Source organism: Perognathus longimembris, chromosome 6, assembly GCF_023159225.1.
Source record: "Perognathus longimembris pacificus isolate PPM17 chromosome 6, ASM2315922v1, whole genome shotgun sequence".
NCBI classification, from domain to species: Eukaryota; Metazoa; Chordata; class Mammalia; order Rodentia; family Heteromyidae; genus Perognathus; species Perognathus longimembris.
The window spans coordinates 17,294,579-17,318,582 of NC_063166.1; the positions used below are offsets into that span (position 1 = coordinate 17,294,579).

The 24,004-nt window shown below is 39.9% G+C and overlaps 13 non-coding genes across 13 annotated transcripts; 8 read left to right on the plus strand and 5 right to left on the minus strand.

Annotated features, from left to right (window-relative positions):
• Positions 1 to 2,143: 2,143 nt before the first annotated feature.
• On the plus strand, positions 2,144 to 2,215 carry Trnaw-cca. Its single transcript has one exon. It is a non-coding gene; the product is annotated as a tRNA-Trp (tRNA).
• A 1,052-nt stretch (positions 2,216 to 3,267) lies between these two features.
• Trnam-cau lies at positions 3,268 to 3,339 on the plus strand. The gene has a single exon. It is a non-coding gene; the product is annotated as a tRNA-Met (tRNA).
• Positions 3,340 to 3,699: 360 nt separating this feature from the next.
• Positions 3,700 to 3,772, minus strand: Trnar-acg. The gene has a single exon. It is a non-coding gene; the product is annotated as a tRNA-Arg (tRNA).
• Positions 3,773 to 4,038: 266 nt separating this feature from the next.
• Trnas-aga lies at positions 4,039 to 4,120 on the minus strand. Its single transcript has one exon. It is a non-coding gene; the product is annotated as a tRNA-Ser (tRNA).
• A 3,777-nt stretch (positions 4,121 to 7,897) lies between these two features.
• On the minus strand, positions 7,898 to 7,970 carry Trnar-ucg. The gene has a single exon. It is a non-coding gene; the product is annotated as a tRNA-Arg (tRNA).
• A 2,163-nt stretch (positions 7,971 to 10,133) lies between these two features.
• Trnaw-cca lies at positions 10,134 to 10,205 on the plus strand. Its single transcript has one exon. It is a non-coding gene; the product is annotated as a tRNA-Trp (tRNA).
• A 3,586-nt stretch (positions 10,206 to 13,791) lies between these two features.
• Positions 13,792 to 13,862, plus strand: Trnag-gcc. Its single transcript has one exon. It is a non-coding gene; the product is annotated as a tRNA-Gly (tRNA).
• A 396-nt stretch (positions 13,863 to 14,258) lies between these two features.
• Trnam-cau lies at positions 14,259 to 14,330 on the plus strand. The gene has a single exon. It is a non-coding gene; the product is annotated as a tRNA-Met (tRNA).
• A 385-nt stretch (positions 14,331 to 14,715) lies between these two features.
• On the plus strand, positions 14,716 to 14,797 carry Trnas-uga. Its single transcript has one exon. It is a non-coding gene; the product is annotated as a tRNA-Ser (tRNA).
• A 1,053-nt stretch (positions 14,798 to 15,850) lies between these two features.
• Positions 15,851 to 15,922, plus strand: Trnaq-uug. Its single transcript has one exon. It is a non-coding gene; the product is annotated as a tRNA-Gln (tRNA).
• Positions 15,923 to 17,374: 1,452 nt separating this feature from the next.
• Trnas-gcu lies at positions 17,375 to 17,456 on the plus strand. The gene has a single exon. It is a non-coding gene; the product is annotated as a tRNA-Ser (tRNA).
• A 1,718-nt stretch (positions 17,457 to 19,174) lies between these two features.
• Positions 19,175 to 19,247, minus strand: Trnar-ucg. The gene has a single exon. It is a non-coding gene; the product is annotated as a tRNA-Arg (tRNA).
• Positions 19,248 to 23,574: 4,327 nt separating this feature from the next.
• On the minus strand, positions 23,575 to 23,646 carry Trnam-cau. The gene has a single exon. It is a non-coding gene; the product is annotated as a tRNA-Met (tRNA).
• Positions 23,647 to 24,004: the final 358 nt, after the last annotated feature.

The following is a 24,004-nucleotide window of genomic DNA, read 5'->3' on the forward strand; positions in this document are numbered from 1 at the left end:
AATACTATTGTTTCCCACAGTCTTGTTTCCCAAGCGCAAAGAAGTTTAGTAACTCATCTGAAGTTATACAATAGTTACTGACAGCTGGGACTTGGGCCCAGGCAGCCTGTCTCTAGGTCTAGGTTCTAACTTAGTAAACACTGTACTTGCCATTAGTGCTATGGGAAATAAAAACAGGTTGGGGAGGGGAGGAAGTAGCACAGAAAAGAAATATCAGTTTGGGGTACATTAAAAGGTAGAAGTGCTTACTAGGATCCATGTGTTTTCTACAGAGTAGAAAACTTAGAACTAGACCATCTGAGAAGAAGTACAAAGCAGGCCTGGACTGTGAGTCAGATGTGATTGAGTATGAAAGAGCAAAAAAAGTTGAAAATGAGTTATATGACTTTATTAAGTTATATAAAGAAGGGGACAAGGATGATGCCAGCTTTCTGTTTCCTTTGATCAATCTAGTATAGTGTAGTATCTTATGCCTATAATCCCAGCACTCCTGAGGCTGAGGCTGAAGCAAGATGATTTAGAAGTTAATGCCAACTTGAGCTACATAGTAAGACCTTTTCTCAAATTAACCAAACCATCCACAGGTGCAGGTGACTTATATCTGTAATCCTAGCTAATTAGGAGGCTGAGCTCTGAGGATCATAGTTCAAAGCCAGCCTGGGTAGGAAATTCCATGAGACTCTTATCTCCAATGAACCACCAGAAAACTGGAAATGGTGCTGTGGCTCAAGTGCTAGAGCACTAGTCTTGAACCCAGCCCCAGGCTGAGAGTTCAAGCCCCATGGCCAAAAAGAAAAAAAAAATGTGAAATTAGTAGATTTATTTATTTATTTATTTGCCAGTCCTGGGCTTTGGACTCAGGGCCTGAGCATTGTCCCTGGCTTGTTTTTGCTCAAGGTTAGCACTCAGTGCCACTTCTAGCCTTTTTCTATATATGTGGTGCTGGGCAATCAAACCCGAGGCTTCGTGTATACGAAGCAAGTACTCTTGCCACTAGGCCATATTCCCAGCCCTTAGTAGGTTTATGTAACTTCATTTAATAACACCAAAGTTAATCTATGGGAGAAACTAACAATTGACAAGTACTTGTGACATGGGAAAAAGTAAGCATTTCACCAAACTTTAGTTATTACAAATCATAATAAAGTCAATTGAAAACTCATATGTGCCAGACATTGTTCTATATATTTAGGGCACATTACATATATAATTCCTTAATGATGACCTTTAGTGGGCAATATATCACCTTTTTGTTCCAGATGACAAAAATGAATTTCAGCCCTGGATAGTTTATCTTCTGAAAGCTGCTTAATGGCATTGCCAGTAGCTAAGGTGGCCAATGCATCTATCTCAGGCTCCTTAATTTCTTTCCACCACCTCAGAGACTAACATACTGCGTGTTCACGGGTGACTATCCCTGTATAACACCAAAATCTACTTTAGAGGTTCAGACATAGCATCTTCAAAACACTCTTTGTGATCTTTACACTTCCCAGTAGGAACCCTGGGCTCTGAGTGGAGTTTTCAGGACAGACAAAGGGAAATTTTAATTTTCAGAGAAAATAGACTTCATCTCAGAGTGGTGGATCACTGTCAGAGTATCTTGTTAGGAGTTTCTATTTGCAGAGATAATCTGAAACAAAGCAAAACAAACTCCACTTAGATTCGGAGTTTTCCTAGACGTGTATTTTCTTCTCCCTTCTTTTATTTCTTTTCTCGTCTTCCTTTTCTTTCCATTCTTTGTTACCCCCCTTTTCTGTTAAAGCTCTGATCCAGAATGTCCCTCTGGTTCCTGTACAGCAAGATTTCTTGTTCTTCTTAGGTCCAGTTGCAAATCCCAAGATCTGAAGGATGATGGTTTCAGGGTTTGAAATCAGTCCTGTTTCCTGACAGAGGTGCTGGAGACCGGGCTAGCTGTGCAGGTTACACTTTTCACCGTCTAAGTGAAGTCATTTGAAACACTGGGTCAAGACTCACAGTCAACTTAGCAAACAAGTTCAAGCCCCGCCCCGTTTTACGGAGGCTAGTGGAGCAAACGAGGACACATTATTTAAAACTATCAGCTGTCTGATCTTCACTAAATGCTGAAAACTAATTACATAGGTTGGGTTAGAAAGTATCTATAAAACATAGGCCTTTCGGGGACCTCGTGGCGCAACGGTAGCGCGTCTGACTCCAGATCAGAAGGCTGCGTGTTCAAATCACGTCGGGGTCAGACATTTTTAGAAGAAGGAGCTCGGTGAAAAAAATTGTCATGCCGTCCATCACTCTCTTTCCCTCTGGGGTCTTCGTCTACAGTACCTTCCCCAAAATATTCAGGAATGAATGTACTCAGGAACGTGTAGCTGCGCGGAGGGTTAATTTGTGGGCCCATGGGAACATTTCCAGTCGTACTGCAAACATTCTCAGTGTTTCCCAACTCGTCCTTATTTTCAACCCTTACCTACTTGGGTTATCTTTTTCAAGTTGAACAAGTTCCATTTTTCCATCCCTTCTCATCAGGAATCAGTTCTTTTCTGGAGGCAGGCAATTTGAGCACAGTTATTTTTACCAAGTTTAGGGACAAAGACCAAAGTACCAGATTGACAGGAGAGGGAAACTGGGGGAAAGCAAGGGAAAGGGTAACATCCAAAAAAGAATGTGCTCATTTCCTGACTTAGGAAATGGTAACCCCTCCGCACAACACCTTAATAATACAATACAATTACATATTTTTTAAAATGTGCCAAATTTCCCTCTGGGGCTCCATATCCTCCAACAGATTACGAGTTAACATTTTGCAGCATGGAAGAAAGGAAGACATTTTCATTTCTTCGGAGGAGATATTCTGTTTTTTTTTGTATAACTTGCGGTTATTTTCAAAACAAGGTCTTTGGGACATCAGCAGATGCTTTGTGATAGATATGAAAACGTGCACAAAATTCACAGGTATGTATCTAATGTATTTGTGCATGGGGAGAAGTGTATCCAAAATAACATTTCCTCTTTCTTTCTTCTTCTGGGACCTGAATTTCCTGCCCAGTCTGGTTTCCCACCCTGATCCTCGGAGCTCCTGAGTAGTTAGGGCCACAGGCGTGAGCCACCGGCGCCCAGCCCTTTTCTATTTCTTATTAGTATTCCTTGGTAGGTTACGCCCATTGTTATGGTTTTTTTTTTTTAATGATATATTACTTTGGAAGAAAAGCAAAACAATTACTCAATTTGAAAAATAGGTAAACCAGGGAATAGTTAAATAAAAGGATAATTAATAAAGGGTTTTTGTAGAGTAGCAGAGTGGCGCAGCGGAAGCGTGCTGGGCCCATAACCCAGAGGTCGATGGATCGAAACCATCCTCTGCTAAATGGTTAGTTTTGGCTAAACCACCCCAGAGCAGCCAATTTTTATTAGCGCTTTTTTGCAAGACCAACAGTGTGTAAACATACATATCTGTGTATATGAGGATGCGTGTTTTGGGTTGGATTGGTCTACACGTCGGTCACTGAAAGGGTGACATTTGAGCAAAGGAAAAGGGATCCAAGTGAGAGTGCTTGTAAGTAGAGTTAAACTTAAAGAAAATTCACGTCTATCAACAAAAAGCATTTAGAGCATCTAGCATTTCTCTCCGTTTTGTGTAAAAGTAAAATTTAAATATCACAAAGAAGTTAAATTGTTATCTGTGGAACATTAATTACAAAAAGGGTAAAAAAAGCTAAGGGCTTACGAGCCAGCCAGGAGTCGAACCTAGAATCTTCTGATCCGTAGTCAGACGCGTTATCCATTGCGCCACTGGCCCGCACGACGCCTGCTTATGAGTTATACCAATTGGAAAAGAAAATGAGGCAACTACAGCATTGTAAAAGTTAATTGGTGTTTATAATATTCCCTAATTATCAGGATTTTGAACACGAGAATACCTGGAAGCTAAACATAGTTGGATCCTTTAACTTGCTCACACGTAAGTTCTTCCCGAGCAGTTATTATTTAGATGTAAAGGGCTCTTTTTTACAGAATGAAATCTGAGTTCATCATGACAGGTGATTACTGCAAAATAACATACTCCGTAGTCGGCAGGATTCGAACCTGCGCGGGGAAACCCCAATGGATTTCTAGTCCATCGCCTTAACCACTCGGCCACGACTACAAACTCTTCCCTCCTGCACATTCAACATGTTACCATATATCTCATTTTCTAACCTACCTCTTATTTCATTAGGGATTTAGTAAGAAGTAGCTTATTAAGAGTTTAACTAGGCAGGGGGCGGGTGGTTCTCGTCTACAATCCTAGCTAATATGGAGCGGGAGATTCTTATCTCCAATAAATTATTTAGAAAAAGTCGAAATCTAAAAAGCCGAATCTAAAATTTTAAAAAAAAATTAGAATCTAGATATACCGAGTTCTACCTCCTGTTTCTTAATATGGTTCTAAAAATTTTAATCACCAGAAAATTTTTCTGAGTAAGTTAGACAGTAAGAAATATTTCTGGGGGTCAAATTCTTTTCACTCTACAGCTTCTTCTAAGAAGAGAATAATATATTAAAAATATGTAAGATTGCCTTCAAAGCAAGTAAGACAATTAGGCTGTGTCTTGCTCCAGCGTTAATTACTGTGTTGTTCAGAACAGTAGCTTTCTGGGTATGCCTTGCCCTGAGTCACTCCATCTTAGGAAACAGCAGTTCAAAAGCTGAGGCAAAATGAATCTATATTTTGTTGTACATGTTAAACAAAACATCTGTCCAGCAGAAATCATGGGACAGATTGACAAATTCTTTATGAAAATTAAAGATTACCATCTACCAACTTGTTGAAGTAAACTAAGAATACATAGACATGTTATATATCCAACCCATATCAGTAAAACTAGGCCCATGAACTTATTGAACACACTACACCCAGAAATGACATATCTCTTTCACCTTAATCATTTATAAGGAGAGATCTCTCATGCTGAAGTATCCACTTAAATTGGGAGCAGATTACCAGTATAAGTGTCAAAGATTAATAGGCTGACTCCAGGGCTCTATCTCCTTGTTTGACTTAACTCACTGGAATTGTTATTTTCTGAATTTGGTAAGCTTGAAATCAACTTTGATCCTGGAACCAGCTCTGCACTTTGAACCAGCATTGCAGCTTGCCTTGGATTTTGGACATCGCCAGGCCTTTCAGTTCTGTGACTAAGTTCCTCATGTTAATATCTTATCCAATCACCAGCAGTGACTCTGCCTCAGTACTACTTCCCTGCTTTGGCCTTCAGCAAGGCCTTTTTGAATACAACAATCACTTCAACTTTTCAAAACCATCTTAGAGCCTGTATTACTGTGAAGTGTAATAAGTATTAATCAGTATTAGTAAGACTGGACTAAAAGAACTCGTTTCCTAATTGGCTCACGGCTATCAAGCACAATTAGCAGAATATGGCTAATTAATGCTGATAAAATTGATACAGCTTGTGAATTTGTTGTTAATCAATATAGTCTGACATGGTGGAAAGACACAAGTCTTTGTTTCTGACATAGCTCACTCATGACTCCTAGGAACTAAACATTTGTGAAACCATGCTATGAACACTACAATAGTTCCCTCCGTGTGTGTGTGTGTGTATTAGTGAGCATATAGGGGATTCTGGCTTCATCAATGGCTTCAATGAATGGAAGAAGAATACTTGATAAACCACTCTCATGTACAATGGAGAAAAAAATTGTGTCCACTCCAAGCTTTTCTTTTGCACTTCAGAATACTGAATTGTTCTAGTGATTTCTTCTTATCTAGCCATAGGCATCATAAAAACAACACATTCAAAAAGGAATGTTCCAGCCTTACCCTCAAACTTCAATCTCCTAATTCTTGGATAAACTGAAGTAGTGTTCTGGGCTTAAACCTCATATAGTACTGGAGGAAGTAAAGGAAGTTTTGTCTAGTTGAAATATTGCTTTTTAGAGAAGCAACAAGGAGTGCTAAACACCAGAGATGTTGAAGGTGGATTATACAGGGAGGGCTAAGCCTGCACTAATTGAGAATGCACATTTGATTCTATTCCTCACTGCCCTGGGTGATTTAAGATAGTCTATGACCTTCCAGAAAGGTTGCACTGCACTTGACATCTTTATCTTCAGCTGTTTGTAACCCTTTTCTCTGTTCTTTTGGTCCTGCCCTGGGACCAATCCTGGGATTCCTGAAAGATCTGTCCTATCTCTTTGACTCTTGGATTTCTGCACTTTGACCCTCTGCCTTTCTGTTTAAAGCATTGTGCTCACACTTCAGGGTCTTTATCAAGTCGTGTGTGTGTGTGTGTGTGTGTGTGTGTGTGTGTGTAAGTCCTGTGGCTTGAACTCAGGGTCAAGGTCTGGGTGGTAATGTTCCTGAGATCTCTCTCTCTTTTTTTTTTTTTTAAATAACACCCTACCACTGGAGTCTTAGCTCCATTTTTGGCTTTCTTTGGTGGTTAATTGGAGATAAGAATTTCAGGGAGAGAGATGAAAGTCTCAGGAACTTTCCTTCTTGGCATGGCTTTGAACCACCATTTTCAGTTATCCATTTCCTGAGTGGCATGAGCCACAGGTGTCCACAAGCCTCTTTTAAACATTCAAAATTTGGGCTGAGCATAGCAATGAAGTTAGGTACTTGCTTAACTGGGTTCAAACTTGTGGGTGCAAGTCTAATTTCAATATATAAAGAAGTTAAAATGCAGATTCAACAATGAACACTTTAACATATTATTCTATTTGCTTTTTTGTTTAAATTACATGAAATTAATTTGTGGATATTATTTTTCTACTTCACACCAAAGCATGCATTTATATAAGAACAACTCCATCAACTAAAAAAAAAAATCTAATACACAATCATTATTTAAGTTTTTCAAATACATCAGATATTCTAATGAGGATCAAATTAAAAGTGTAGTCCCTACATTTGGTTATAATTTCCCCGTGGTCTCTCTTAGTTTAGGACAGCCTCCCAACTTTTTGGTGTTGGTTTATTCTGACAGAGTATTTCTTTTTTTTTTTTTTTTAGTCAAATGTGTTTTAGAATGTTCCATCTTCCTTCCTTCTTGCTAAAAGACTGAAGGATTGATTAGATTCTTTAGATTTGAATGATTAGATCCAGGGTAAACACTTTTCTAACTTAGAACAGATGTCCTAGTTGGTGCCACACATAAAGCAAGGCCTCAGGATGCTTTCTTTGGCTTTTTGTAATTGGCTAATAATCATTGGTGACATTGTTTTCTAATAACCTTTTCCTAATGATTTTGTTTTGAAATCCTTGATGTTCTTTGCCAGGTTTATTATGTCTCTTGGAGATGCTGGTCGTTCTTCTTTTAATTCTACCATTTTGTTAAACTTTTCTTTATTGCCTTCTTCTTTTCCCAAGAGCACCTGGTGGCAACTTTACTGCACCCCTGTTACAACAAAAGCGGAACTCAGAAGGTAGTCAATTGGCTCGAAATTATGAATGGTGTGAGATGCTTCCATTTTGGGGTGGAGTGGACAGAAAGAAAGGAGAAACAAGGCAGACTGAAACACCTTTAAATGGTGCTCATACCGTACAGAAATGTGCAGAGGAGTCGCTTGTCGAGCAAGTTGAAACCTAGATTCTCGAACTCCCTCCACAAAGATTGAGAGAGACCAGGATTGGGCTGAGACGGATGAGGCCTACATTTGCATTTCTAAGACGTTCCTAGATAATACTACTCGATGAAAAAGCAAATTTTGGTTAGTTTGGACCAGGAAGAATGGCACAGTTTTATTATTGCACAATACAAAGAACATGACACTTGAGATGAAAATCAAAAGCAAAATATATGAAGGAAAAATTTTAAGGAAAAAGAATTGCTGTATAAACGTGAAAAAGAACTGCTAATTTGCTGAGCTTATCAGAGAAAAGAAGTTGCCCAATCCCAACGCTGAACAACTACCAAGTCAACCACGAAGGGATTCGAACCCTCAATCTTCTGATCCGAAGTCAGACGCCTTATCCATTAGGCCACGTGGTCACATAACCGCGTTTCTATCTGGTAAATACTAAAATTTGGTGCCAAAATACCTTTTCATAACTTCTAACTGTAAAATCTTAAAATTATTATTGGAATTACAATAATAAGAATAAACCCACTCAACTTGCCGTCTAATTGAGGAAAGAAGCTTACTTTTAATACTATTGAGGAAAGAAGCTTACTTTTAATACTATCAAGAAAGCTACCACAGGTAGAAATGTAGTGTTTTGATAACTAATCACCAACTGCTTTTGTTTTCCTGAGAAGTAGATGCTTCTATGAGAGCTGGAAACTGAGGTGCAAATAGAACCACCGTGCTTTACAGGCCCAATCGAATCAGAGCTGCCTTGTTATGCTGGGGTAACGATTGTTGAGTTCATGAAGAATTTACTTTTTCACCCTCCACATACCCCAACTCAATCCAGGCGAGGACATAATTTCAAATAGGACAAGAAAATTCAGGAGAAGAGATGACAGGAATCAACATTAGCAATCTGGAAGGCTGAGTGAGGAGTGATGGTTGATTTGTCATTCCGGAAAAAGCTAAATGCAAATATGGGGGTGGGAAATGCAGAATGGATGGTCTTCGAAGTTACATCACACTGCTCTCATTCTCATCCCCTAGGCAAACTCAGAAAATGCCAGGTGTGTGCTTCATTGTCTGTCTTGTCCTCCAAGTCCTTCAAAATTGTATGTGGCAGCCTTAACCTTCAGTTCCTCAGAGTGTATCTGTATTTGGAGATAAAGTTTTAAAGAAGTGGTAAGGTCAAACCATGTCCACTATTGGGCCTAATCTTATATAAAGGATGTCCTCATAAGAGATTAGACCACAGACACATACATAAAGGAAAGACCACATACAAATAGAAAAGACTATCAATTGCAAGCTAATAAAAAGCCTCAGGAAACAAGGCAAATAAAATAAAAAGGAACTGACAACTTGATCTTGGGCTTTTAGTCTCCAAAACTGCGAGAAAATTAATTTGTATGGAAACCACTCAGTCTGTAGTATTGGTTTTGGAGATCCCAGCAGTTTAATCCTTGATCTCTCCCATCTTAGAAGATGGGAAGCTTTTTTTCTTTGGGGGGGGGGGGGCGGGGAGAATGAATACCAGCTAGCTAGTAGTTGAGTGCGCCAATCAGTGAAACAAGTTTTTCTAGTTAATTCAGGTAGGAGCTCTGCATATGGAGACCAGAGGTCATGTCTCAAAATTAGACTCCTAGAGTACATGGTTTAAGAATAATTGTGGGCTGAGGAACTAGGAAAGGTAATTGGACTCACAAGTCAGAGTTGTTAGCTCCTGACAACTAAAAGCACTGTAACTAAGAGCAGGTACAATCTACTGGGTTTATTCTAGAACAATAAACAAGTTGTTTATTCCGGTTTTCCTTGGGTTTCAAGAACAATATACAGGACAGGGTCTTTAGGCTAGGGAGCAGTGCTTTTCAAACTTTCCCCCATGTCACTATCATTTGGGGGTTTGGTTAAAATACCTGCTTCTGGGCCCAAACACCCAGCTTCTGATCCACTAGGTTTGGGGGTATGGCTGAAAATTTGAGTTTCTTCATTCCCTGCTGCTATTGAGCCCAGGCGGATTTCCTGAGAATCGCTGGCTGAGCTGGAGTATAGAAAAGAGCCAAGAACTCAATAGATTGTCTGTTTGTTGGGGGTGTTTGTAGTGGCCTCCAGGAGAGACCAGAAGGGGCATGGATTCTGACTAGGAAGTGAGGGCTTTGTGCAGACATGCCAGTCAAGCTAGGCTTTTAGGCCCTTCAGGTGCCCGCGTTCAGATGAGCTTGAGAGGGCATGGGAAGAGGCAAGTCTTCTCCAGAAGAAGTGTAGTGAACTTGAACTTTTAGTCCTTTTTCACTTCAAATCTCCACACCATACATCCACGATTTTTGTCAAAACAGTAAGCATTTGGCACCTTGAAAAGACTTAGGAAATAACTTAAGATTTTCCTGGTATGGACCATTTGGGTTTGGGAGTTAATGTTGGATGTGGTAAATTCTTTATTTTTGTTATCAAAGTCTTGATGAGGCTGTGAATGGTGGGGAGACAAAGAATTAAGTAATAGTAAAGAAAACTTTAGACTTGGAGATAGACGAAGAAAAATTATGTAGAATCCTTTAATAAGCAGTGAAAAACAGGACGGGGCGTGTGACCTCGTGGCGCAACGGTAGCGCGTCTGACTCCAGATCAGAAGGTTGCGTGTCCAAATCACGTCGGGGTCAAAGGGCATCACTGTTTTGGGCAGGGCTTGATGGTAAGCAGAGAAGCTGGCATGACACCTTTTATTCTGAGGTGTGTTTCCTTCACCGTAAAGTAAGCTTAAGAACCTGAGATCGTGAAATTTTTCCAGAGCAGGCTGTTTGCTGTCAACAAAATTGACTTTACCTTCCTCTTTTGCGGTGGGTTTTGCGGCTGGGATTCGAAAATAGAAATGAATCCGGCACCTGTGGTTCCTGCCTAATTCCTCAGGAGGCTGAGACCTGAGGATTGCAGCTTGAAGCCAGTCTGTGCAAAACAATCCATGAAACTCATACTTCCAATTAATCCCCCCACCCCCACCCCCAACATAGCGAAAGTGGAGCTATGGCTCAAGCTCTAGATCGCTACTCTTGAGCAAAAAAAGCCCAGGGGGGGCGGGGGAATGAATACACAGCAGAGATAACACCTTACTACCCTCCTCCCCCCCCAACCCTGGCTAGGGCATCTCTTTCCACCTCTTAAAAAAAGAAATGTAGTTTAAAAAATTCACCCAAGGCTTTAAATGAGTTTATTGTTCCTAATAGGTAGCCAGTTTAAACAGTTTAAAAGTAAGTGTTGTACACCAGTGATGCTTATTTTCATGTTGCTTTTTATATGGAGTGATTAATAAGCACTTGGAGGACAAATTAGAAAATGACATAGAATGTAACTTTCTTCTTTTTCTGTCGGTCGTGTGGCTTGAACTCTGGGCCTGGGTGCAACCCCTCAGCTCTTTGGCTCAAGGATAGCACTCTGTCACTTGAGCCACAGCACCACTCCCAGAATGTAACTTTTTTCTAGAAGCTATTCTTATTCCATGACATAACTTGCACTCTGTTAAATTTCCGCCCCCAAGAAACTTTAACTCTCTCTCTGTGTGTGTTTGCCTTTTGGGCTAGATGGTATTCCTTTGCCATTCCTCTTTCATGTACCCCTTCTAAATGTACCTGTAGCGCCCTCACCTGGTTTGCGTTCTAGGGCAGGTAGAAACTGAATCCAGAGCAAACAACACATACTTGTTGGATTATGAACACCAAATCTTGCACCTAAAATCCGCAAGAGTTATCTTTTCAGAATGCCTTAAAGATACTAAAGACATACCTTGCGCCATCAGTCTGGTCTAATCGTTTATTTTCTTCTTTCAACTGTAGTGTTTGTTTTAGGAGTATTATTATCTGCTTTTCTCTGGGCAGCATATGGATATTTTCTTGCACAAACATGCTTGTCTCTGTTGCTGAGTCCCCTCTTCCTTCCCGTGCTATTTCCATGGCTTGTCTTTCTGTTTCACCTGGAAATTCAGCCTCTGTAGTGCTAGCATTACAAGCATGTACCACCACGTCTGGCTTTAAGATCACCTACTTTCTTCTCCTAAGACAGATGTTAAAAATGATAAGACAGATTTTATTCAAGTGATTGAAATAGTGGGAATGACAGATGTTAAAAATGATAAGACAGATTTTATTCAAGTGATTGAAATAGTGGGAAAACCTTCATTCTTTTTTTTTTTTTCCTTCTAGGGGAAAACCTTCAATATGAGACTTAATTCAACTCACACAATAATGATGAGGAAAATTGGAGTTTTATAGCTAACTGGCGAGGTGAGGTGAGGACAATGAGTGGGAAATTATTAAACGAAACTTAATTAGACCAAAACAAGGTTTTATGAAGTCTTAGCTAAGAAGGGCACTCAGGGAAACCCTTAAAGTTTGGTTACTAAGGAAGTCCTTGTCAGCATTCTACCTTCAGGGTTCCTTTCCATCTCTCAATCACACTCTGATGTGACTTCGTGACAAGGATCAGATGGTTTGAACTGTGGCTATGAAGAATCTAGGTTGGTTTTTTTCCTGTGGTAGGCATGGAGCTTAGGGCCTTGAGCAGGCTTAGGCAGGAGCTCTTCCCTCGGACTGCATACCCAACCCCAGGGTTTCAATTTTGAAAAGCTATGCATTCCTCAGTCAAGTAATATTTAATTCATAATCTGTGAATCCTGTTAGTGAGAACTTATGGTTAGGCCCTGATTCCCTTCAGATGGTGATCTCACTGAATTTGTGCCACCAATGAAGCTGAGATCCAGCACTCATGTCTCAGAGGTTGACTACTGCAATAATGCCATTTTTATTCTGTTGTGCATTGTTTCCTAATTTTAGATTTTCTGTATAACTCTTCTGTTTTCACCAGCACTTGACAAATTGTAAATAAGGTCTGAGGAAGTAGTGTGTGTTACAGGGATTATGTTTAGGTTTCTCAGAAAACTACATTTTGGATATTTGTTCCAAGAAGAGTTTGTTAGATGTTGAATACCTACTATAAGCATCATCCTGAAGATAATCTGTTCCTAATAGAAATAAAAATATTTGTAGAAATGTTTAATGATTGATTTAACATGGAGTAATTATAAGAAACTAATATGATCTGGTACTTTCATTCCATTTTATTATGCAGCTTTCTTTTTTGTTTTTAATTTTTTTTCATTTATCTTTCTTAAATTATTTTTCCCCAGTGGGCTTTGAAGACATCTTTTTAATTTCACTTTTCTAGCCAGTTCCTTGAGGAGTATAGGTCATCTACTCAGGTTTTACAAACTAAGAACTAATAAATATGCATGTTTTGGATATTTCTTATATTCTCCAGTTCTCTATTCTTCTGCTGCCTAGTTTATGGCCCAAACAGTTCTTTTCAAGAAAACTAATAGTAGCTTCTTGGCTTGCTTCTTGCCTTTCCTCACTCCAAAGTAATCATAGCTGCCAAATAAATCCGCCCATAACATGGCAAGTTGTAAGAAGACTAGAGGGAGATACGTGGATGTGGAAAAACCTGGCTTCACATGCTGTTATCCAGCTTGTGAGTCCATTTCCTTCCTGAAACCCAAACACAATTATTATTATTATTAATTATTATTATTATTATTTTTAACTAGTAGCAATCTTTTTTTTTTTTTCCTCCTTGCTGGATAATGGCTTTCGATGTGTCGGCTTTTTTTTCTCCAAACTAACTGAAGTTCTCAAAAAACAAGGGCCATATCTCCTATTTGTGTATTTCCAAGTACCACGTTGGCTTTTGTTCCAAATTGGTACAGTGACTGAAGCAACTAGGAGGTCATCTTCTCCAGGGGCACACACAATTACAGTTTCTAAGAATCAGAATTTCCAGAATTCTTATTTTGTCATCCTCTCTTCTAACGACTGTACCTACCTTGTTAAACTTTGTTCACAGCAGACGATCTTTACCCCAAAACATCTTAAGTTGATCTTTCAGGGGATGGAGAGTACTTTGATTTGGTATATCAATCGAAGTAGCTTACATCGTAAGTGAGAGAATTAAACAAAACAATTGTTTTTAAGGATTTAAATTTGGAGAAGAATGAGGAAAGATACTTTTATATTTTGATAGTCGCTAAATGTTAGCATATTTTTAATTTTCTTGTGGACTAAAGATTTTTTCTAATATACTTTCTTCTTTACTTGGAGTTTTAAAAGTCCTACAGAACAAATGATGTTCCTATATCACTAACAATTTAAAAATAATGTAAATGAGGTACATAAAAATAAATAGAGGGGTGTTGCTAAGTAAGCATTGGTGGTTCAGTGGTAGAATTCTCGCCTGCCACGCGGGAGGCCCGGGTTCGATTCCCGGCCAATGCAGCTCTGACTTTTCTTATTTCGTGTTAAATATTTTCAATGACAGTTCAGAGATCCTAAAATGACTGTCGGAAGAGACTAATTTTGTATTTATAAATTCTACTAATTAGTATACTTGTAATCAGTATACTGGTGGCATGTAATCAAACAATTCCTAACGAGCTCCGTTGGACTGTATCTTCAGCGGGTCATGTTTTTTTGGAGGGAGAATTCTAAAGATCTGACATTTCGAAATGGAGTAATGATTGTATATACACAGTACAAATATTAGCAAAAACAACGCCAAATATGTTAGATTGCTGACGATATCTTAGAAGAGATATCTGAAAAGCTCATTTACAGTTTGAACACAGTGGATCAGAGGAACAAGAGGTAACTGAAAAAGCTCACCGCCAGCCGAGCAGAGTGGCGCAGCGGAAGCGTGCTGGGCCCATAACCCAGAGGTCGATGGATCGAAACCATTCTCTGCTAAGCATTTTTGCAAACACTCAAAATTTTGAGGCACGAGACCCTATAAAAAATGTAAAGACATAACGATTTATAATATTCAAAACTGTGAATTTTATTAAGTACGTTTTTTGCGGCTTTTCAGGTTTTCAGATTTGGAGACTAGTTAACCTTACTTAGGGATTGACATTTGCTTTTCCTAGTCTTTAAATATATATTGTATATCCGAATTTTGCTGTTAGCTATGATTTGCTTACCTATTTCAGCCTTCAAAATCTTGACCTGTCCATAACGAGATAAGCATTTCAAGAAGTGTTGCTACATTGTTAAAACAAATTAAAATACTGGTTTTATAAAACATACTTTATACTCCTCTTGGGATTATATCCGGACACATTAATATCAGTTTGTAGTCGTGGCCGAGTGGTTAAGGCGATGGACTTGAAATCCATTGGGATCTTCCCGCGCAGGTTCGAATCCTGCCGACTACGTCTGGTTTTATTTACAGATATCTGTTAAGGATATACTATGTTTATTCTTCTGCCCTTATTTTTATCCATCAGATTGGAAGCAAGTATTTTATTCTTTTTAAGGGAGTAATGGAAGCAAGTGATTCCTTCTTTTTAAGGGAATAATGCAGGCAGGTATTTTATTATTTTTTTTTTTTAAGGGAAGTAGACACTGAGAAATTCTGTCTTTGGAAATCACTGTGTACTCTTGGATTTTTTTGAGACTTCAAAAGATTCTCTTAACGTCTTGCTGTTTTGCTTTCAAATCTTGAATTGCTCTCTCCGAATTCGAAATCTAGTTCATGTCTAATTTCCCATGCCTCTCCTTTAACTTCTTCTTTCTGATATTCTTCTGAGCTTTTTGACATATCCAGTGCGTCACTATTCTTCTCATGAGTGTATTTGATGTTTTGGAATCAATATTTCAAACAGAAATAAATAAACTTTCCTCCATTCTGATTTTTTTCCCGAAGGTCAGAATTGTTAAAGAAGATATTCCAGATAGAGAATTTTTAAAACTGCTTTTAGATTTCGGCTAAATCTTATTTTAAAACACCTCTTGCTATCTAAAACTCTCTTTTACGCTTCCTTACACACACACACACACAGACACACACACTTTTGACGCAAATAGGAATAAAGTAAGTTTAGTAAAATTTGTTTGGTAGTATTATAGTCATTCAATTAAACAATGAAGATAAGACAAGAGAAGGAAGTGGAAATTGTTTAAAAATAATATAGGTACAATGTTCATTTTATCTCTGAAATTAATAGTAAATTCTTAGTGTCTGGTATTTAGGTCTTTTCTTTTTGAAAAGACACGTCTTAACATTTCTTAAATGCTGACACTTTCCTTTATAAACCTGAAGAGAAGTTCTTGGCTCAGTTTAAGCAAGCAAATGCATTTTGATTTTGTTAAGGGTACAGGTACAGTGTATATGGACAGGATCAGATCAATTCAATTATTTTCACAAGATTGTGTGCACAACAATTAATCTTCTTGTTAAATCTTTCCAATAAGATCTGAGCACGACTGGCCCCATGGTGTAATGGTTAGCACTCTGGACTTTGAATCCAGCGATCCGAGTTCAAATCTCGGTGGGACCTTCCACATTTTTAGTGTACCTGAGCATTTATGCACCTAAGGAATACTTCCTAATTTGTAACTATAAATATTCGTTCTACAACCTTCATACCCTTTCTCTGTGTTCATACCCTTTCATGTGCTTTTTGCTTCTACATTTTTGGAAACCAAAGGCACCCATATATATATATATATATATTTGTTCAGACTTGGATACTGACGAAGGCATCCTTCATATTCTGGACTGTTCAATAAATTCGATTCTCATTTATTTTGAGCATAAGTTTGAGTTTTGTCTACAACAGGTTTGTTTTTTTTTTTTAAAGGGAGAATGTGGAGCTTTTTACAGGTTCCCGTATCTGACATCCAACAGGTAAAATCTTAAACGTACAGTTCACTAAAATGTCAATATATTATTTCAATGTTTATATTTTACTTCTTCCAGAAAGCTTTCCGTTTCATGGCCAGTGGTGTAATGGTTAGCAGTCTGGACTTTTGAGTTCAGTATCCTGAATTCCAGTCTCCGCGGGCCCTGATGTGGTTCGGATGGCTCACCTGTGATCTATGAGAAAACTGAGCAGGTGCCATTCTCGCCTCCTTTCTCCTTCCCAACTCCTTGCTCTCATTTCTGATCTGACATAAATGGTCCGGATTGGACGAGTAGCAATGTATTCAAGACCTCTTCCAGAGGTCTTTTGTCTTCCGGATCCCCTTTGAAGTGTCTTTCCGGAAGCAAGAATACACGTAAGGGTTGTAGTGATAAACACACACATATCTATATCTGCATATCGATATATCTATGTATCGACATGTATCGCCTGTAATGACATGGTGGGCACACAGGATTCCACCACATTCGGGAGCTTGAATCCAAATGTCTTTGGGGCCTCAGTTACATGTTAGTGTTCCCTTATACTCTCATCCACACCTGCCAGGGTGTCCAATTCTCCAATTTACATGTTCCCCCTCTTCCTCGAGCCTACTTGAAGTGCTCTCTTGGCCTTTAAACACTGAGAGCACCCAAATACCCAAAGAAACGGCGGGAGGGTTGCCACAGTGTATTTGGGAGATAAAGTGGTGCACCGTTCCTTCAGTAAGCAGCCAGCTAGGGAGGCATGGACTCGGACTTTCAGGGGACTCATCTCAGGTTTGGGTGATCTGGCCCTGAAGTTGGCCCCCCCAACCTTTGGTCTGACATTCGGAACCCATCACGAGGTTGATGGGTTCAGCGCTTCACCCGCGGTCCCAGCTCGGCCACCCCTCCAGGCTTCTCAGAGAGGTTTGTTTTTAAAAGCTCTCCTGTCCTAGAGCAGGCTCCCCCTCCAAAGCATCCCCTATGTTGGAATCACAAAATCGGATTTGATGACAGAACGATGGAAATTGGAAAAGAAAAATTCCGCATAGAAAAGGAAGAAAGGAAAAAGGAAATAACATAAAGCCACAGATAGTCTATCCCAGGCAGCACCCCCACGGGTGACGAGGTGGCCGAGTGGTTAAGGCGATGGACTGCTAATCCATTGTGCTCTGCACGCGTGGGTTCGAATCCCATCCTCGTCGGTGAGTAAGGTTTTAATCTTCACAACGTTCACACGTGTATGCTTTTATACTCTGTACAAACTGCTCTGTGTCTGAGCACTGAAGCGTGAGTCCCTGGCTTCCTTCCGCCTTTCTGATCGTTTTCCTCAGGCGAAGCAGCCTTCTGCCTCCACCCAGTTCCTGTCGCACGGGTCCTCCAGATGGGAAGTTTTCCTCAGATACCCGCGCCACCTCTCCCCCGCCAAGGAAGTGGGCGTTGTAAATGTTGGCACCTAATCCCATAAAACCTCACTAATCACCGACCTATGTAGTAAGTACACTTTAGCAAGAAAGTGAGTGTGTACCCAGAGTAGAGCAATAAAATTCGCTAGGACCGAAGAGGATGATCTCGGAGACACATTTCTCCCCTTTATCACGTGTGTCCTTTACAATTAGAAAACAAAGGGAGTTGTTAAAGGCCCAGTGCCTATGCTGACGAAGGCTTTTAAACCAGCCTCAACTCTTCAGTTTGGGATTGTGATTTTTGATAGGGAAGTTTCTGAAGCAGATTCCTCTCAAGTGTGTGGCTCTCCAAAGCCTCATAATGGTGGAAGCCAAGAAACATGAATGTTGAGGCAAGATTTGTTTTTCTTTTAAAATTCTGCTTATAATATATTTGGTCCAAAAATAGGTTACAAACTTTGACCTATTCCATCGTGGAAGTAAAGTTACAGGAAGTGATTGCTTTAGATTGGGAGATAAGCCGATCCTTGGGGAATGAATGACGTGTTTATATGTTTGACTTTATGATGTGCTTTATATGTTTTACTTTTTCTCCAACAATTAGAAATGTTTCATATCAGGGACACATGAGAATTCTAACCCTTCCTTCCTTCCTCCCTCAGCAGTTTACCTCCTTCTTTAAGACTAAGGAAAAATCAGCACCATCTTTTTCTTTTTAAAAAATCTCTGGCCCTTCACCTTTTTAACATCCAACAGATGTTTTCAAACACTTAAAGGGAGTGTGTGTGTGTGTATGTGTGTGTGTGTGTGTAGAGAAATGGAAACTTTGTCCATATATTTGTAACTCCTTATCATATACACCAAATGCTGATTTTAAGTGAATTCAAGTTTTGGGTAGTGTTTCAAAATCATGAGGTGGCTGTGGAATAATTTTGACTCTGAACTTTACCTTTTTCAAAACAAAAGAGCTAGCTGGGTGCCCGTGACTCATGCCTGTAATCCTGGAGACTCAGGAGGCTGTGATCTGAGGATGGTGGTTTGAAGCCAGCCCAAGCAGGAAAGCCTATTTCCCAAAATAGTGGTAGAATGCTACCCTTCAGCAAATATGTTAAGAAACTGTCCAGGGCCTGAGTTCAAAGTACTGGCTCCAAATCCAAACCCCCTCCCCCCCCAAAAAAAGAGCTTCTACTGAAGAACTGGGAAAGAATAGTCTAGTTCGTAAAAAGGGAGCCATCCCGCTTGCTTCTCTCTTCCCAATAGATTCAGAAGAAAATTTTTTCCTCACACTTCTATGCTGCCATTATAGTCCAGACCATGTATCTTCTCTCTAGACTCCTCCCTCTGCTTCTTATCCTGTTGAATTATAACCTGTTCTTAAACCAGCAAATCACCATGGTTTTGGTAAAAGGTAAGCCAGATAATGTCAATTATCTGTTTCAAACTTTCCATTCTCTCTTTTATTTAGTATAATACAAATACCCTAAAGTAAAAAACAAAAGTTGGGAAAGAGAAAAAGCTAACCACGAAGGGATTCGAACCCTCAATCTTCTGATCCGAAGTCAGACGCCTTATCCGTTAGGCCACGTGGTCCCCGTGGAGACTTCATTATACAAAACTTAGAAGTAGAGTCCACTGTCTGTCCGTGTTTGGCAGTCACACGGTGACGTCCGCATCTCGCTCGCCCTTCGGTGCCGTGGGCTATTGGGGGCGGCGGGGAGGCTCCGGCGTGGGCTTTTTTGGAAAGGTTGGAATTGCTAATCATGTCGGTCTTGCAATACATGGCTGCTTCACGCAGAGAAAAGCTCTATCACTCCCGAGATGTCCGAACGCTTTGTTTCCGCCGAGCGACGCTTTTCCAGGTACGCGTGTTCGGATTTCCCGCCCTGGGCACGGTCGCCCGCGTTCACCCTGGGAGACTTCGGGTGTGTGGGGGTGTCTGTCTCGGCCTGGGCAGCTCGAACCCCTCACGTGGGGAAGGAAGACCGATCGGTGCGATCAGTCAGGACGGCTGCGTGTAGCCATGGTGCCTCTGCCCGCCCCTCATTCCGCGGGGTCTTTCCCTCCCTCCCTTCCTCCCTCCTTCCCTTCCTCCCTCCCTCCCTTCGTCCCTCCCTCCCTTCCTTCCTCCCTCCCTTCCTCCCTCCCTCCTCCTCCCCCCTCTCCAAACCCTTCTTTCTCACATAGCCTCCTTCACCTCCATGCCAGAGTATGGAGAACAGAGTATTTGCTATGATAGGTTGTGCTGTGTCATTTATTCTTGCTTTGAAACTTAACTATGGTGCCTACTTACATTGTTTTCTTTTGCCTACAATGCCCTTGGCTGTTTATTCGCTCAAGTCTTGCCTCAAAACCTGCCATTCCTGAAGTAGATAATTGCAAAGTTAATGCAGCAAAACAGTTTTGCTCAGTCTTTACTGAATCCTGTAGATCATGACAGTGGGCACTGTCAAAAGTGGAACATCGGAATGTTAATTATAATTCCTGGAATAATGATTTTATTCCATATCTCTGGAGCAATGAGACTTTATGGTCTGTGGAGACAGTACATTTGAAGTAAATATGACAATTCACGATGTGCACCTAGTGTCTGGTTAAGGGTTCACCCCACAAATCCTTCAACAATGTCCACCCTAATATTCAAGTGGACTGTTCTTAGCCAGCACTGCGACTCAGGTCCCGGCAGTTCTTAGTTGAAGTAATAGAGCATGTGCATCATCACAGAAGAGGACAAGAAAGCCTTCACCAGAAAGCCATCACCAGCTTTTATCTAAAATGAAATAGGCAAAGTAAAATAAAATATATACCAAATAATAATTTAAAAAGCATGTATATCTATACACATATTTGTATCTTTGTCCTGCATTGTCTCCTTCACTGTAGTGAACACAGGTTGAACTGAGAGCTTTCCCTAATCACCGAACTAGTACATAGCTACATCCATCAACATTTAGTGCAGTATCCTTTTAAATACAGCTTTTTCCCCCTTCTGTTTGCTTGAGGCTTGAACTCAGGTCCTGTGTTTTATTTTTTGCACTCAAGGCTAGGACTCTACTATTGAGCCATAGCAATGCTTCTGCTCTATCTATCTATCTATCTATCTATCTATCTATCTATCTATCTATCATCTATCTGGTGGCTAATTGGAGATAAGAGTCTCAAGGAGTTTCTTGCCCAGGGCTAGCTTTGAACAGTAATCTCAGATTTCAGCATCCTGAATAGTCACTGCTGCCTGGCAAGAAATAGGGTTTCACTGAAAATATTTTGTTTAAAAACATGTCTAGGTGAGAATGATAGCTCATGTCTGTAATTCTAGCTACTTGGGAGGTAGAGATTGGGAGGATCTTAGCTTGAAGCCAGTCCAAGTAAAATGTTTGGAGATTCCATTTCAATAAATTAAAAACTGAGTATGGTGCTGTATGTATGCCTGCCATTCCAGCTAGGGTAGAAAGCATAAATTAGAGAATTGCAGGCCAGCCCAGGCATAAATATGTATCTACCTCAAAACTAACCAAAGCAAGAAAGGCTAGGGGCAAGGTTCAAGTGGAAAAATGCCTGCTCAGTAAATGCAAGTCTGTGAATTCAAAATCCCATGCCATTAGAAAAATTACATGAACATTTGGCACTATTTTAGGAAAATGGAATTAAAAAAAAAAGAAGTCAGATACCACAACAACAAAGACCTCTTAAAATCTTAATATCTACAAAAGTCACTTTGTGGCTTTTTGTTCCTTTAAAAAATCTAGCCTTAATTATTTTTTAGCACACATTGATAGTGCAAGAGGGTTTCATTGTGATAATTCCATGGATGCATACAGTGCACTTTGAACTCCCTTATTATATTCTATTTCTCTCTTTTCCAAAACATATTTGGAAGGTTTCATTATGCTATCTTCATATTCCCTTCTGCTTTCCAACAATTAAATTTAGTGAATAAAACTATTAAAACTTATAAAGGCCCAGTTTTTTTTTTTTTTTTTTTTTTTTGGCCAGTCCTAGGCCGTGAACTCAGGGCCTGAGCACTGTCCCTGGCTTCTTTTTTGCTCAAGGCTAGCACTCTGCCACTTGAGCCACAGCACCACTTCTGGCCATTTTCTGTATATGTGGTGCTGAGGAATCGAACCCAGGGCCTCATGTATACGAGGCAAGCACTCTTGCCACTAGGCCATATTCCTAGCCCCAGGCCCAGTTTTTTTTTAAAGCACAAAACAAACTGAATTCTCAAGCGATTCGGTAGTTAATTTCTTTTTTTGGTGTGATTTCAATGTCCTACAGAAATATGTTTCTGATTAACTGAGCAAAGTAGCAAATAATAGGGAATAAAGGGAATTTAAATTTCAAAAGTAAAGAACTTCATTTACTGGGTAGGTATTCCTAAATATGGCTTTAAAAGCATGGTCTTTATGTCCTTTAAATGTTAAATTAAGGATTATAAAGTTAGAAAAACAGGTGAATTAGTTTCATAGCAGAATGAAAGGGAATGAAGCTATGTTAGAAATACGGGGATTTTTTTTTTTTTTTTTTCTTGCCAATCCTGGGCCTTGGACTCAGGGCCTGAGCACTGTCCCTGGCTTCTTTTTGCTCAAGGCTAGCACTCTACCACTTGAACCACAGCGCCACTTCTGGCTGTTTTCTATATATGTGGTGCTTGGGAATAAAACCCAGGGCTTCATGTATAGGAGGCAAGCACTCTTACCACTAGGCCATATTCTCAGCCTACAGAGGCTTTTTATCTATGGAATTATATTTTACTTAATAAGAGGTAAGTGACATATTGAACTGCTGTATTTGTTTATATGGTCAGTTATTTTAAAAAAAGTGCTTCCATAGGTGTTTCATTCTCATTTCATAGTAATAAGTTATAGGTGCATTACAGTACTCTTGAGTATCAAAAATTTTATTCTCAGAAAACATATGACTCAAAGTAAGCCTTATTAAAATATTAACTGTTAGGAAAAATCATGCCTAAGAATTCTGAAAATATTAACTAATGACTAGAAAAAGTTAATTTTGTTTATTTTGTTTATTTGTTTTGTTTTTGTTGCCAGTCCTGGGGCGTAGCTCAGGGCCTGAGCACTGTCCCTGGCTTCTTTTTGCTCAAGGCTAGCACTCTACCATTTGAGCCACAGCGCCACTTCTGGCCTTTTCTATATATGTGGTGCCCAGGAATCGAACCCAAGGCTTCATGTATACGAGGCGAGCACTTTATTTTGTATTTGCCTTCATTATCACTACTACTACTACTAATTTTCTTAGCAAGGATACAGTATTCCATTAGAAGAGATCAGAGCAGTTCAGTTTAATATAACAAGTATTTGAGCATCTCTTGTCCCAGCCTGTCTGGCGGAAATGGTGGGGACACACCTGTATATTTGAAAGGTTTACCTGTCTTGCTCATCTACCTTATCTGCCCCACTTCACCTATTATGTAACTGTTCATTAGTCACAGAAAAAAAGCACAGTATAAATAACAGTGTCTATAAAGGAAACAACCCAGCACAGGCATGAGCCACTAGATTCTTTCTTCAGAGCAAAATCTAACACATTGAGGCCAAGGAATCTGTAGAATTGAGCAAACATCTTTGGTCAAATGCTTGTTGGTGAGAAAACAGATAATGAAGGTGGAAATGGGAAGCACACAGATATGCAGGAAAGAGGTGATGGACAAGCAGACGAGATGGCTGGAAGCAGATACTGACAACAAAGGACAGACCGTGCTGAGACAGACCTAACATGATTGCGCCACAGTGACAGAAGGGCACCGCAGTTATATAAAAGCAAAGAGCAACAGTCCTCTGAGTGTGACAGAGACAGACAGGAAGATAGAGTAGGAGAACGGAGAAAGGAGAGTTGTCGGTGTGAGTTAGAGGTTGGTCCATAGTGAATCCAAAGATCTGAGCAGCTGGAAGAAAAGTCACACTAGCAGAGGATGGTTTCGATCCATCGACCTCTGGGTTATGGGCCCAGCACGCTTCCGCTGCGCCACTCTGCTGTGCTGCTCGCAGGGCTTTCTAACAGCCTCCTTAACTGGTAACCTATGTGCTCAGTCTTGTTAGTGTAGGATGCCAATTGTTTGGAAGAATGTTGCTACTATAATCAAAGAGAAAACAAAAGTAAGACTGGAGAAACACATATCAACATGCTAGTGAGTTGTGAAGGTTGGCAAAAAGTTTACATTAAATGCCACATTTTAATAAACGGGAATGAAAGAAATTAGCCAGGAATAAAACCTGAACCTCATCCAAAGAATTGGTATTCAACCAGGTATTTGTCTTTGGAAAGAGCTTTTTATGGTCATATTTCCCTTAACTATGTGATGGGGAGACTATGCTGCAATTCTCAAACTCCTC